We start from the raw sequence: 12,504 nt of genomic DNA, 5'->3' as shown, positions 1-12,504 counted from the left end.
AATCTGTAATGCTATCAAACTTTCAAAAAGATTACCACAATTAAACATTCAAAAACATCACTGCAGACATATAGAGGCAACCCACCAGTAAAATTCGAAGCAAATGTAAAATATTACCAGAAATTCTGCTCATTTGCTCTAACTCTGGTAAAAGCCATCTTCCATAATTTTATCTACATTTCCAAAATATTTTCCTTGAGACTTGAGACCTAAAGGGCAAAAAACCACTGTCAGCTTGTTTTAAAAAACAGTGGCAGGATGAAAGCTGTGGTAAAATCCAGACTCGGCGCTGAACTAGAGGACCCTAGTTACATCAGTTACAACAGTCTAGTGAAGGACAAAAAGCTTGGTGGTTTTATTCACAGTCATGCTTTCTTACCAGTCTCTGTAAAGTACATTAAGTATGTTTCCAGGTGTAATTCCAGCTGTTAGAAAGTCAGAAGGGACTAATGTAATTATTCCACTGAAGTCATTCTGACTTGGAGGCTAGAACTTCAGAAAAGGTAATGCCACGCTGCCCGCTGTGCAATACACGTCCTTGATGGCTGAGGGGCTCGCCAAGGGTGAACTGGCAAGGAAGTACCTATTTAAGAGCGCAGGAGGCAGAATGCAAAATCTTATTATTCAGAAAGGTCAAGCATAACTAATGCATTACCTGCCTGCTGCTACTGATCCTGAAAGTGTACTACAAGTAATTCATGGTGACCACTGCTCTGTAAACAATTACATTTGTTCTGCTATGAAAAATGTGCATATATTGCTCAAAAATATTTGCAGCAACTTGTCAGTCAAAAGATTACATATGCATTTTAGTAAATTAACAGAAATTAACAGCTTTAGCACTCTACCACCTTTCTATTTGCCATGGACTCTATCAACATGCACTTCTTACATGTATAAATAAAATAAGTACCTCAATTGTGAGATTTGTGGATTTTTTCCCTATTACGTTCTTCAACATCAAATTTATATACAATAAAATCTTAGGAGTTAAGAGCTTTAAGCTCGTATTTATTTTTTATATTGTTGATTAGCACCCACAGTTGTGCACCAGGCATCTTTCCCATGTATCAGATACAGATCAACTGAATGAAAACAGCAAGCACTTGCTGCCTCAGCCCAAAGAGAAAGGAATGTTTCCTTCAAGTATCATGCTTTAACTTGCAGTAGTCCCACTCTCTACTTACCCCAACTGTACAATTGTCTGCCCTTCTTCTGAAGCTGGGAAGAGGTTTAGGCTTTGCAGCATATGCTGAAGACCAGTTGGGCTTTCTGGCAAAACACAGAAATTAGCTCCAAAGAATGGGGTATTCAGAGGAAGCACCTGCAAGTTCCCTTCCTTCTTTCTTCAGTTTCACTGTGTCTGCAAACTGAAGGGAGGAGGATGTAGGCTCTCAGGGGACTGCTCAAGACTTTCCAGCTTTGCTGGTGGAGCTGGTTGGAGGACAAACTGAACATTAGTCAGCAGTGTGACCTCGCAGCAGTGAAAGCTACTGGGCTGCATTAGCAAGAGGATAGCCAGCAGGTCGAGGAAGCGATCCTTCCCTCTGCATAAGGCATGTGGAGCACTGTGTCCAGGTGTGGAGCCACAGTATACTGCTGGTGGAGAGGATTCAGAGGAGACTTATCAAAATGGTTATAGATCTGGAGCATGTGATGTGAGAAAAGAGGCTGAAGGATCTGATTTGGTGCAGCCCAGAAGAGAGGAGATTGGAAGGACCTAATAGTTGTCCTCAACTACCTGAAAAGGGGAATAATAGAGAAGATGAAGCCAGACTCATCTCATAGGTACCCCAGCTAAAGGGAAAGAAGCAAAAAGAAGAAGTTGCAATAAGGAGCATTTTAAATGAACACAAGGCAAAAAACGTCATAATGATGGGGTGAAGCATAGGTACAGATCATCTGGGGGGTCATGCAAACTCCATCCTTGGAGATTTCCAAATTTTCACTCAAAAAGGCCCTGAGCAACCTTACCTAATGGTGAAGTTTTAGGCTGTATCTATCCATCCTGGCCAGGTCATGTAATAGTATGGCCATGGTTAAATGACATAAAGCAAGGATACAAAAGGAATGGAAATCCTGTAGAAATCTACTCAGTGAAGGTGAATTAGTGCCACACTGTTATTAAGTGCAATTGCCAAAATCCAGAAGACAGCCCAAAACACCCATCTCATATATTTATATACTAAACCTATGCAGCGCTACACAACAACCCTATGCAGCGCTACACAACAAACCCTATGCAGCGCTACAGACTGGGGGAAGAATGGCTGGAGAGCTGCACAGAAGAGAAGGACCTAGGGGTGCTGGTTGACAGCCGACTGAACATGAGCCAGCAGTGTGCCCAGGTGGCCAAGAAGGCCAATGGCATCTTGGCTTGTATCAGAAATGGGGTCACCAGCAGGTCCAGGGAGGTTATTCTCCCTCTGTACTCGGCACTGGTGAGACCGCACCTCGAATACTGTGTTCAGTTCTGGGCCCCTCACCACAAGAAGGATGTTGAGGCTCTGGAGTGTGTCCAGAGAAGAGCAACAAAGCTGGTGAGGGGGCTGGAGAACAAGTCTTATGAGGAGCGGCTGAGAGAGCTGGGGTTGTTTAGCCTGGAGAAGAGGAGGCTGAGGGGAGACCTTATTACTCTCTACAACTACCTGAAAGGAGGTTGTGGAGAGGAGGGAGCTGGCCTCTTCTCCCAAGTGACAGGGGACAGGACTAGAGGGAATGGCCTGAAGCTCCGTCAGGGGAGGTTCAGGTTGGATATCAGAAAAAAATTCTTCACAGTAAGAGTCATTGGGTACTGGAACAGGCTGCCCAGGGAGGTGGTCGAGTCGCCTTCCCTGGAGGTGTTTAAGGAACGGGTGGATGAAGTACTTAAGGACATGGTTTAGGGAGTGTTAGGAACGGTTGGACTCGATGATCCAATGGGTCCTTTCCAACCTTGTGATTCTGTGATTCTGTGATTCTGTGAAACCATGTATTTATTATAAAAGCACTTAGCAATGGCTAGAAGTCCCCAAATCATGCTAACATCTCAGGGAAAAAACTGAAGGTAAAAGTGGCTATTTACTTTAAATATCAGCCCCGACGTACCTGGTGTGTGAATGTTACACTATGTTTCCTCATCAAAAAGTGTCAGAGAAGAAGGACAAGAAATTCCCTTGATTTCACATCTGTGACATCTTTTTCACCATGCTATTCCTAAGGGAAGATCACAGTGCCCATTTCCTTCAATATGTTAAATTACTCATTCTCCCAGTGACATACAGACTCAATTGCTCACACTCACCTTTGCAGAGCAAATAAAAGTTTTAAGCAAAATTCTGTAAAAACTTCTTAGATTCTTCTCGTTCAACAGCATACCTATTTAATTAAGCCCTAAATTCTATTAGAATCACAAATTCCATGTTATAATGGAAGGCATATATGTTACTGAAAATTAATGCTACAACCATCTTCACCACCTGCAAATATATGTCTTAATCTGAATAAAGATGTAAAGGTACAGCAGATAGCAGAACGATCTGAAACTCACATACAGCTCCAAGCACACTATTGTTTGGAAGCTCAGTATGAAATTGGAGGATGTCAAGAAAAAAAAGCAAAATAATCCCCACTTAATAGTATAGCAATGTCCCATACTTAACATTTGCATACCACTAAGGTGGATAATCAAGCACTGTACTTAGATTTGATAATGCAACATAGAACTATCATTGGATGTTTTTAAGAATGTCTTAGAAAAACCCCTCTGAGAACTGATGCAATTCTAGATTATCTTGCCTTGAAGAAGAATGGATAATGTGATCTCCCTTCCAGTATTATTTTCTAACTCATCTATGAAACCTCAGAAAAGAGGTTTCAATATATGAAAAAAACTAACACATGCAACATGTGTAGATAATGACTACATGAACTATAAGCTCCTGTCCAGCAAATGCTTCCATACATGCTGAACTTTATTATCTTAAGTCATCTTAAGATGTCAAGGGGATGACTCAGAACAGTAAAATTATGCACATGCCAAAGTGTTTGCACTGTGAGTGCAATAACTCTCACTTCTGTACAGCATGAGAAAAGATGACTATTTACACTTCTATGCTGCCTGGATGAGAGCTTTCAGATAAAAGTAATTAATGTCTGGAAAACCCTGTCTAGGGAGGAGCTCTGATAGTTTGTACAAGAAACACTTGTAGGACTTTGGACATAGAAAAAGTGATAGGGCAATGAATCAGGAGGCTTTGTAATGCTTTTGTACATTGCCTTGGAGTGTATGAAGATGAAATAAGAAGGATAATCTAGTGTTAAAAGCTCCCACTTGTGAAGTCAGGATGTCTTGACACCAAATGTTTCAGGATACTGGCCCATTCTTATGATGCTCTCTAAAGAGATCTTAATGTTGTCAGTCTCAAAGTGAAGAAAGGCACCTTTGTTCAATATCACAGAATATATTTAGTAAAGAAATTTATATTGGATGCGTCAATGTGATGTGTCAATGTGATGATTTGGACGTATACATTCAACTCTTTACAGACTTTTCTAGGAGTGAGTTTCCCAGGATGGGATCTCTGAGAGCTGTCATCTCTCTTGCCAAAGCAAAGGCAGTACATGCAGTGACGGAGTGCTAGGGATCTCGTTGGAATGCTTACACAAAATGAGCAATAAAGACTGTTGAGTCACACCTGGCTTGTTTCTACCAGACTAATATGTGTATTACGCCTGATAACCACTTCAATAACTTTTATGTAACAGCTTAGAGGATTGAATCTGAAAAAAACAGCAGTTAAATTGGTTTGTCTAACAGACAATATTCCTAAAGTAACATTATTAGTGGTAACAGAACAAAAAATTTAAGTTAAATGAACATTTCTCCTGCTGTGACTCTATTATATCATAAGCGTTACCAGGCGCATTTTTACTGCCTTGAATGGAGCAGGACCAAGTCTATTCCTTTAATCTTTAAAAAATGATTAAAAGACAGGAATGAAAAATAAACATTAAGAAATTATTGCCCTCACACTACAGAATGCATTAGTTATGGAAAAATTAGTGGCTTGTTCATTCACTCTCATTGTTTACTTACAGTAACTTGTGAGGCAATAAGGGAATTCAAATATTGAAAAGCACAATGGAAAAAGGAAAATAGGCCCTTTTCAGGAGTAACAGTGTAAAGAAGAAGGATGCCTCTTGGGTATTCCACCCTTCTGAAAATGAGCTACCTTTTGAAAAAATTTACACTGATAAACTGACAGTGATAGCAGTAAATACAATGCAAAAACTGCAAGAATACTTTTTAATAACTGTGGTGCATCTTCTATTATCTGGTAAACTGTCTAAATATCATTATGGCACTATATAAAACTATCTCACTAGGACTCAATCAGCTTATGTATTACTGCTGGGCTTGAAAAAAACATCAGGAAGACCTATTTATAAATAGCTCCTCTGTGTTCATTGAATTAATTTTTTTATTCTTCCAAGGAAGTAAGGCTCTTGCCATAAAATGATGTGTCAGTATCATGTGGCAAACTTTTGTAAACTTATCTGATCTGCAGAGACATTAAATCTACTCTGTGAATACACATTGAAAAACTTATTAGAAGGTGGAACCTACTGCCTATTAGACAAATACAGACACAGTTGATAAGACATGCTATAACAGTATACTAATAACAGAATTATTTCTCTGCAATGCACTCAGTGCAAGCATACATAGCTGACTACATTCTAGTGAAAAAACTTGGAAAGCTTGCTGACAGAAGCACAAAATCATTAGCCATGCTGTCGTTTTAAAATACCTTTTTCCCCCTTTTTCCTCCATTGTATTCAAAAACTGCATCTTGTACTACGGGCAGCATTTTTAAAAAGGGATTGCTTATGTAGGAATTTTAGCATGTGAATTGTTTTACACATGGTAATTTCAGAAGTAGGGAATAACCCCGTGAAAGGACTTCTTCCCTTGTTTGCACATACTGTAAAGTTTAGAATACTTTTTCAGGAACTATACACTATCTAATAAATTTCAACCTAGAGTTGGGTTTTCTTAATGAAGGAAAACAAATTATTAGAGAAGGTTTTTTGAAAGACAGACACAGACCCTTCACTGTACAGCAGCAGTGAGCATTGCTGTAATGTAAAAGTAGGATGTTACAAGCTGTGGGGATCTTAAATCCTTGAAAAACCTATCCAAGGCCTTAATTGCTCCCTCTGTAATACACGTATACCTAGTCATGTTTCAACTTTCATCTTCTCTCCTTCCTCTCCCACAGTCTTGACGTCTAATGTGCTGTTGGAAGCACAAGCAAGCAGAAAATTCTTTTATCTTATCCTTGGGGAAAGTGCAAAGCATCAACCAGAGGTAACAAAGTCACTTCAGTGTCTCTCTTCTTTATTAACTGAAAAATATCATCCAGTTTCATATTTTGTAGGAATGGCCAAGAATCTAGTGATGTGAGCGCATAAAGGAATCAGAAGATGTCTCTGATCTAATCTCTGCTACCTCATATGAAGTCTACACCCCTATCATAGACATTAAAGCAAGGATGATAGAACTGCACTGGAAACAACTGAAATGCAATCAAACTTTTCTGTCTTATAGTTTTACTGTACATACTTAGATTTTTTTGCATTTTCTTTATGGTTATATGATTTAGCATATCTATTAAAATCTTTTTCTCTTTTTCTATTAAAAGACAAGGATCAGTTTAAATAAGCTTGCAAAAAAAATTACAAACCAAAAGGTACAGATTTCAGAATTGAAAGGTTACATGTATTAAGGCATACTTGATTTGGAATTCTGAGAATTGATTTTAAGGATAAAGGGAATATTAGATCACAGAGTCCATAGTATTTGATCATACAGTTGAATCTCATCTATACAAAGACAGTATGTGTTGACACCAAGAATGTGGATAAACTAAAGCATTCCAGTCCTTGAGAAACTAGGAAGGGACATGTGAGATTATGGTATAAGAACGCCTCAAGTCGATGCACAGCAGGGAATTGATGTGCTGCCTGCATAGCCAATGCTCCTATCAGGCAATGATGCACTCCAATGCAGAAAAAAATGATGAATTCTCTGATCTTGGCTAATCTGATTTTGTTCATTTCTGCCCAGTCCAAAATTTCATCCAAAACCTGGTCAGGGTTTGGAACCTGAGTATATAAACGAAGACTCACCAGCCAAGTAATTAAGAATTAAGATTGTTTGTACCCTTGTCTCTGTTACTTGTGTCCCATCTCCACCAGTGTTCCATCCCTGATTAGAGAATTCAAAAAACCCACAAGTTGAAGTGAGCCTGCGTTCCTCCCTCCCTACCCCCATAAAATACAACTAAATCCAGGAAAAATTTGCTAAATTGCATGGTAGAGGAAAAACACTACCAGATCAATGAAGTCTATTAGCAGAAGTCCTATATCATTATTCACATCAAGAGTTTTAAAATTCTACGTTATTATTCTCCTGTAATTCTTTATTGCTACTTGGGATCGACTAGGCAGAGATCACTTGGAATTATCTAATTTTGTCTTGCTCTGACTAAATATTGCAGTGAGGATGGTGGAAGAAGCCACGTGTAAGCAGTCTCTCCTTGAACAGAGCAGCTATAAGCCTTGGGTAAGACAGTGCTCACACAAAACTCAAATCTGCCTCATTCAAACCGTGCGTACTGAAGACAATTTAATGAGTAGTCCAGTAAGAATCTGTAGACAAAAATGCATCCAAATCAAGCACTGAAATAATTTCAAGTGACAGACGAATTCCTACAAAGCGGAGTCCCTTTATAAGTACTTTGGGAAAAAAATGTCCACATTTCTTAACCAGATTACTCATTACACGTAAACTGTCCCGCTTTAGCTGAAAGACTGCAGTGCCCTTCCACAGGAAGCTTATGTAAGTTCTCCTGTACAATACCCCTTATCACCAAAGATGGTAGCTTTAGATCAGGTTTTGCATATAAAAGAAAATCATCTATTAAAATTATCCTATGTGAACTGTGTTACTTTGTTTTCACAGAATGTGCCATTTAATATTTTTATAACGCATGGTATTTCATCATGTCAGATAAAGATACAACAATTATACCTTTGAGTTGCAATTACTGCTATTTGTACAAACGTTTTCCACCCATTTGTTTTAGCTCTATTGTCATGTAGGTTACATTTGCAAGAGTTCTTCCATATAACAAAAACACCCCTTGACACCTAACTTTTCATAAAATACAGACATTTCTGTGCCCATAGCATAACTCTCTTGGTGAAATCACATACTTCTAATAAAAAAACAATATTAAGCCTTATAACAAAAATAAATAGAAGAAAGTGTTATGGTAGCACTTGCAGCCCACACCTAGATTAACAAAATAAACACAGCTAGCAATTCTCCTGGGCACTGTGAACAACTGGCCTGGAATGGCCTATCTTTATCTTTCAATACATTTTCACTCTCCAAAAGAGAGTGGATACTTGCAACGGCATCCTCGAATATTCAGATGTTGTAGACTATCCCAAACATTTCCTTAGTGCATCAATCATTACATGCCAAACTTATACCAGCAGCCACTGCAATGGTTTAACTACGTGATCAAATATGAGTGCTCAGGAAGGTTCCCCATTTAATTTACCGCATAGACATGGCCAGGGGATATATAAGAAGATGTAGCTAATGAAATTGTAACTTTATGGAATCCTGTGGAAAACCTCACTGTACTCCTGGAATCCCAATTCCAATGAAATAAGCCCAAAAGGCAGGAATGAGCCTCTGAATAGTAATAGCTATTTTCTTCTTGATTGGAGTCGATGATCTAAGAGTTCCTTTCCAACCTAGTGAGTCTATGATTCTTCAGAGCCTGCACCTCCTGAGTTTTGTCTCTGTCTTCCCACCTCTTCAATCTGGAAAACAGTCTATGTAAGAAATACTCCAGTAAATACATTCAGGTACATTTATGGTGTCAAATTTTAAAATACATGTATTGTCAGTGGAATCCTCCAGAGAGCAGCGTTGTGTCTTCTGCCCCATCTCTTGGTACCAAAGGCAGAGCCAGACCTTGTGGGGAGGAGCTGCAATGCCTGGAGCACTCCCTCACCTTCTGGATCAAAATGCCTTTCTCCACATAACCGCCTAGAACACTACTCAGTACAAGCTTTCATCCTCCAGATGACCTTGAATCTTGCATAAGTTCCTATCAGGAAATGTTCACCGCAAAGCATCTGCTGCCTTTAAGACAACAGGTTTTCACCTCTGCAGGGTTACTAAAGTGGGTTAATTTTTTTGGTCAAAATAATCCTGTCACCCCATTAAAATTATACATATTTTTTGCAGGAAAGCCTCTATCTTGTTTGGAAGAGAAGAGGGAGCAATGACAATGATAAGGAAGTATATTTTTTAAAAAAATAACTCTGAAAAAGTCTTTTCAAGAATAGATAAAAAAAATGCTAAAGTTTTTTTTTCAACTTTTTTTTACTTAATATGGTCAACACTTTTTGACTCAATGCTTTTATTTGACATTTCAGTACAAAAGGGTTAGAGTCAGCTGGCATGAAGCCATACCGTGACCTACACAGAAAGCGCAAAAACTGTATTAATTAGCCTCATCCCACAGTGGACATGAGGATAATATTAGAGTACTGAACAATTTTTGCTCAAGCAGCAAGAAGGAAAGCTAAAGGAAAGCTAAAGGAAAGTAGGAAGGCAGGAAGCAATCAATCTTAATGGATAATGGGATTATAAAAAATAAAAGAAAAAGATGGAGAAATCATTTTTTTGCAATGAAAGGGAAAATAAAATCAGTAGTAAAAGAAACGTAAATAGTCCAGAAAACAGGAAGACAGCAGAGAAATAGAAGCACAAAGAGGAGGAAATTGCACCCACTTGCAAAGAACAACTCTGGCCTTTCTCAGACAGAAATGTCGCTGCCAGGACACCCTCGGGATTTTGGAAAAGTTGAAAACATGAGAGAAAAGCACAACGTATGCAATAAAGAGTGAAGGAGTAAGTACAGATGTCTCGCAGCCTTCTCTTTCTTTAATTCAATTCCTTTGCAATGAGGCACCCCTTGCATCTACCTGCAAACCTAAGGAGAGAGCTGCTCAGCTCAGAGAAGGCTGAGGAGCCTCTGCCTGCCCCGTCACATAAATAAACAACCATGGTGGTTTGCTCTGCCAGATCCCAGCCAGCCTGGCCTAGCCCTGACCTCTCTGGCAGGAGGAATATTACGGTCAGCCAAGTCCTGACTTAGCCCAATCCGTGTTTGATCAGCAGAAGACTATGCTAAGAGTTTTCCTATCTGAATACAGCATGTGAGCATTTGGGTTGGCTTCTGCCTTCCTGTTGTAATTACTTGATAATCAGCAGCAGCACACACACCTTTCACAGACAGCTAATGAGCAAAGGATCCAAAGCTCTTCTGTCGTCAGCGTTTTCCATGTCCCTGGAAAAAGAATTGCTGGGTGAGGAATTGTGGTATGAATCCATTATCCTTATCGTATACTGTGGGATATTTTTTGAGAAACACAAATGCAAGCAAAGTGATTAGCCATGGCTGTGCCCTACAGAAATAATACTGCTTCCTTCTGATAAGCAAAGTAACTGTTTTGAATGTGACTTCACCTTATTCTGTGCTGTTACACAAATCAAGGATGTTATCTTGGAGAAAAGGACAATAATAAAAGTAATCTATTCCCATGACTTTCATCGTATCAATGTTATCTTGTATAAAACCAGAAAGTTTTGCAAGTAAAGTCTGATGTCACATCTGGCTCTGGTGCAATCAGGCCATGTCCAGGTCTGTCTTCATTCCAGCACGTGCTTTCCGTGGTAATCAGTAAGTCCATGACATTTCTGCCTTGCCCTTTTGGAGTAATAACAGAAGCATCAGCTAAAACACTCAGCAGCTAGAAATGTCTTAAGCTAAATGGTCATAGAGTGACTGTGGGTTTCTGATGTGATGCAGCCAAAATGAAGGCAAATGCAATCTTACGGAGGCATTTCCAAAATAGGTTCACACATACAAGTATGTCTGCATAAGGTACTGACGAGCTATCAAGCCACCAAACTGGCAAGCCACATTCAGTGTAATACATGTGTAATGGCATGTAAGGCAATTGAGGATGATGCAATTGATGACCCCCTGTTTGGGGTCAGGAGAAAAAAGAATGTGGCTTGTTTAGGCTAACAAAAAGCTGAAGCAGATTGATCTCTCTCTAGGGGAGCACAAGGGAGTTAGTTCAGGAATATATACTGTAAGAATAGTGCCTGAGAAGAGGTATTTAAATTTAGGTCACAGAAGCAAGTGAGTACGACCTAGCAGTCAATAAATCTAGGTAGAAAGTAGAAGAAAATTCCTGGCATTTACAGCAGAGACCTTTTGCTACCCAAGTACTTCTAAAATGGGAGATGGGAAAATTCTGAAAGGATTATATGATGTGAGGCTTGTGGCAGGTGGGGCACAACTTGTGGGCCAGAAAATGCCCTCTAGATAAAAATAAGTGTAACAGTGATATTCCACTAAGAAAAATGACAAACAATACGATCCTGCTATTGGGGTCCTTTCCCCTCAGCAACCATCAACCTGCATTCACAGCTCCTGATGGGAACAGGGCTCTCATATGAATGAATCCATTTGGAGGTCACCTTCTAGTATTGCTGGTACACAACTCCCTTGAACAGCTAAACAAGGCTCAAATTTGGGTTCTCAGTCCACATAAGGTTAACCTGCAGCTAAGCAAACACATTGCTATGATCCTTCCTTACTAACAAAACCAATTATTTCCCACATGAAGTCACCCCATTTTCTGTCCTATTTAGACACACATTTACGCAGACACACACCAAACGAAATCAAAGCAAGGTACTGAAACAGAGAAAAATTTGAAAAGAGCTTCTTATTGGCAACAATATTTTATAAGGGGAAACACTGTAAAGCCATGTGGAGCAGCACCTTATCCAAATGGGACTATTCAAGAAATGAAGTATGGCTCAGTGTAAGCCTTTTAGAATGTAACGCACAGAAATTTTAGTAAAAGAGGGAGATAACACCAGAGTGTATTTCAAGTATGGAAGAAAAATTAATAACACACTTGGAAATACCCACCATTAAAAAAAAAGTCTAATCCCATAAATCTGAAGAGACCTCAGAGATCAGTTATGACACAACCCATTTGGGACAGAAGAATACCATGAAATACACTACAGATATTTCACTGAGATATGTATAGCCCAATGAGAAGGTATTATCTGAAATGTTGCACTACAAAGCTAGGGTCTAGGGACAATGGAAAAGATTTGCTTAATGTTTAATGATACTGGCTTTGATCATTTTTGGTTCCACCTCAGTCTCTGTTAAAAGAGGTAACTTGAATGTGTACTAACTAACTTAAAAGACCAGATCTTTTATTGCTGTAGAACCTTTGAACCCATTGTTGGGTTTTGACTCACACGATCGTAGAATCACACAGGAAGGGACCTTAAAGGTCATCATGTTTCAACCCCCCTGCCATGGGCAGGAACATGTC

At 39.3% G+C, this 12,504-nt stretch overlaps 1 protein-coding gene across 7 annotated transcripts in view; it reads right to left on the bottom strand.

Moving 5' to 3' along the window:
• The window catches only part of MTUS2 (microtubule associated scaffold protein 2), a 317,361-nt gene that overhangs the window by 205,618 nt on the left and 99,239 nt on the right, over positions 1-12,504 (bottom strand). The window contains exon 1 of one of the 7 annotated variants that reach the window (XM_054057326.1): positions 380-471. The exons of the other annotated variants lie outside the window; for them this stretch is intronic. The gene's annotated coding sequence lies outside the window, so the exon portion shown is untranslated. Of the gene's footprint in view, positions 1-379; positions 472-12,504 lie in introns of those variants that run through there. 7 annotated transcript variants of the gene reach the window in all.

Source organism: Cuculus canorus, chromosome 1 (assembly GCF_017976375.1).
Source record: "Cuculus canorus isolate bCucCan1 chromosome 1, bCucCan1.pri, whole genome shotgun sequence".
NCBI lineage: Eukaryota > Metazoa > Chordata > Aves > Cuculiformes > Cuculidae > Cuculus > Cuculus canorus.
This window is presented reverse-complemented; position numbering and strand designations above follow the sequence as displayed.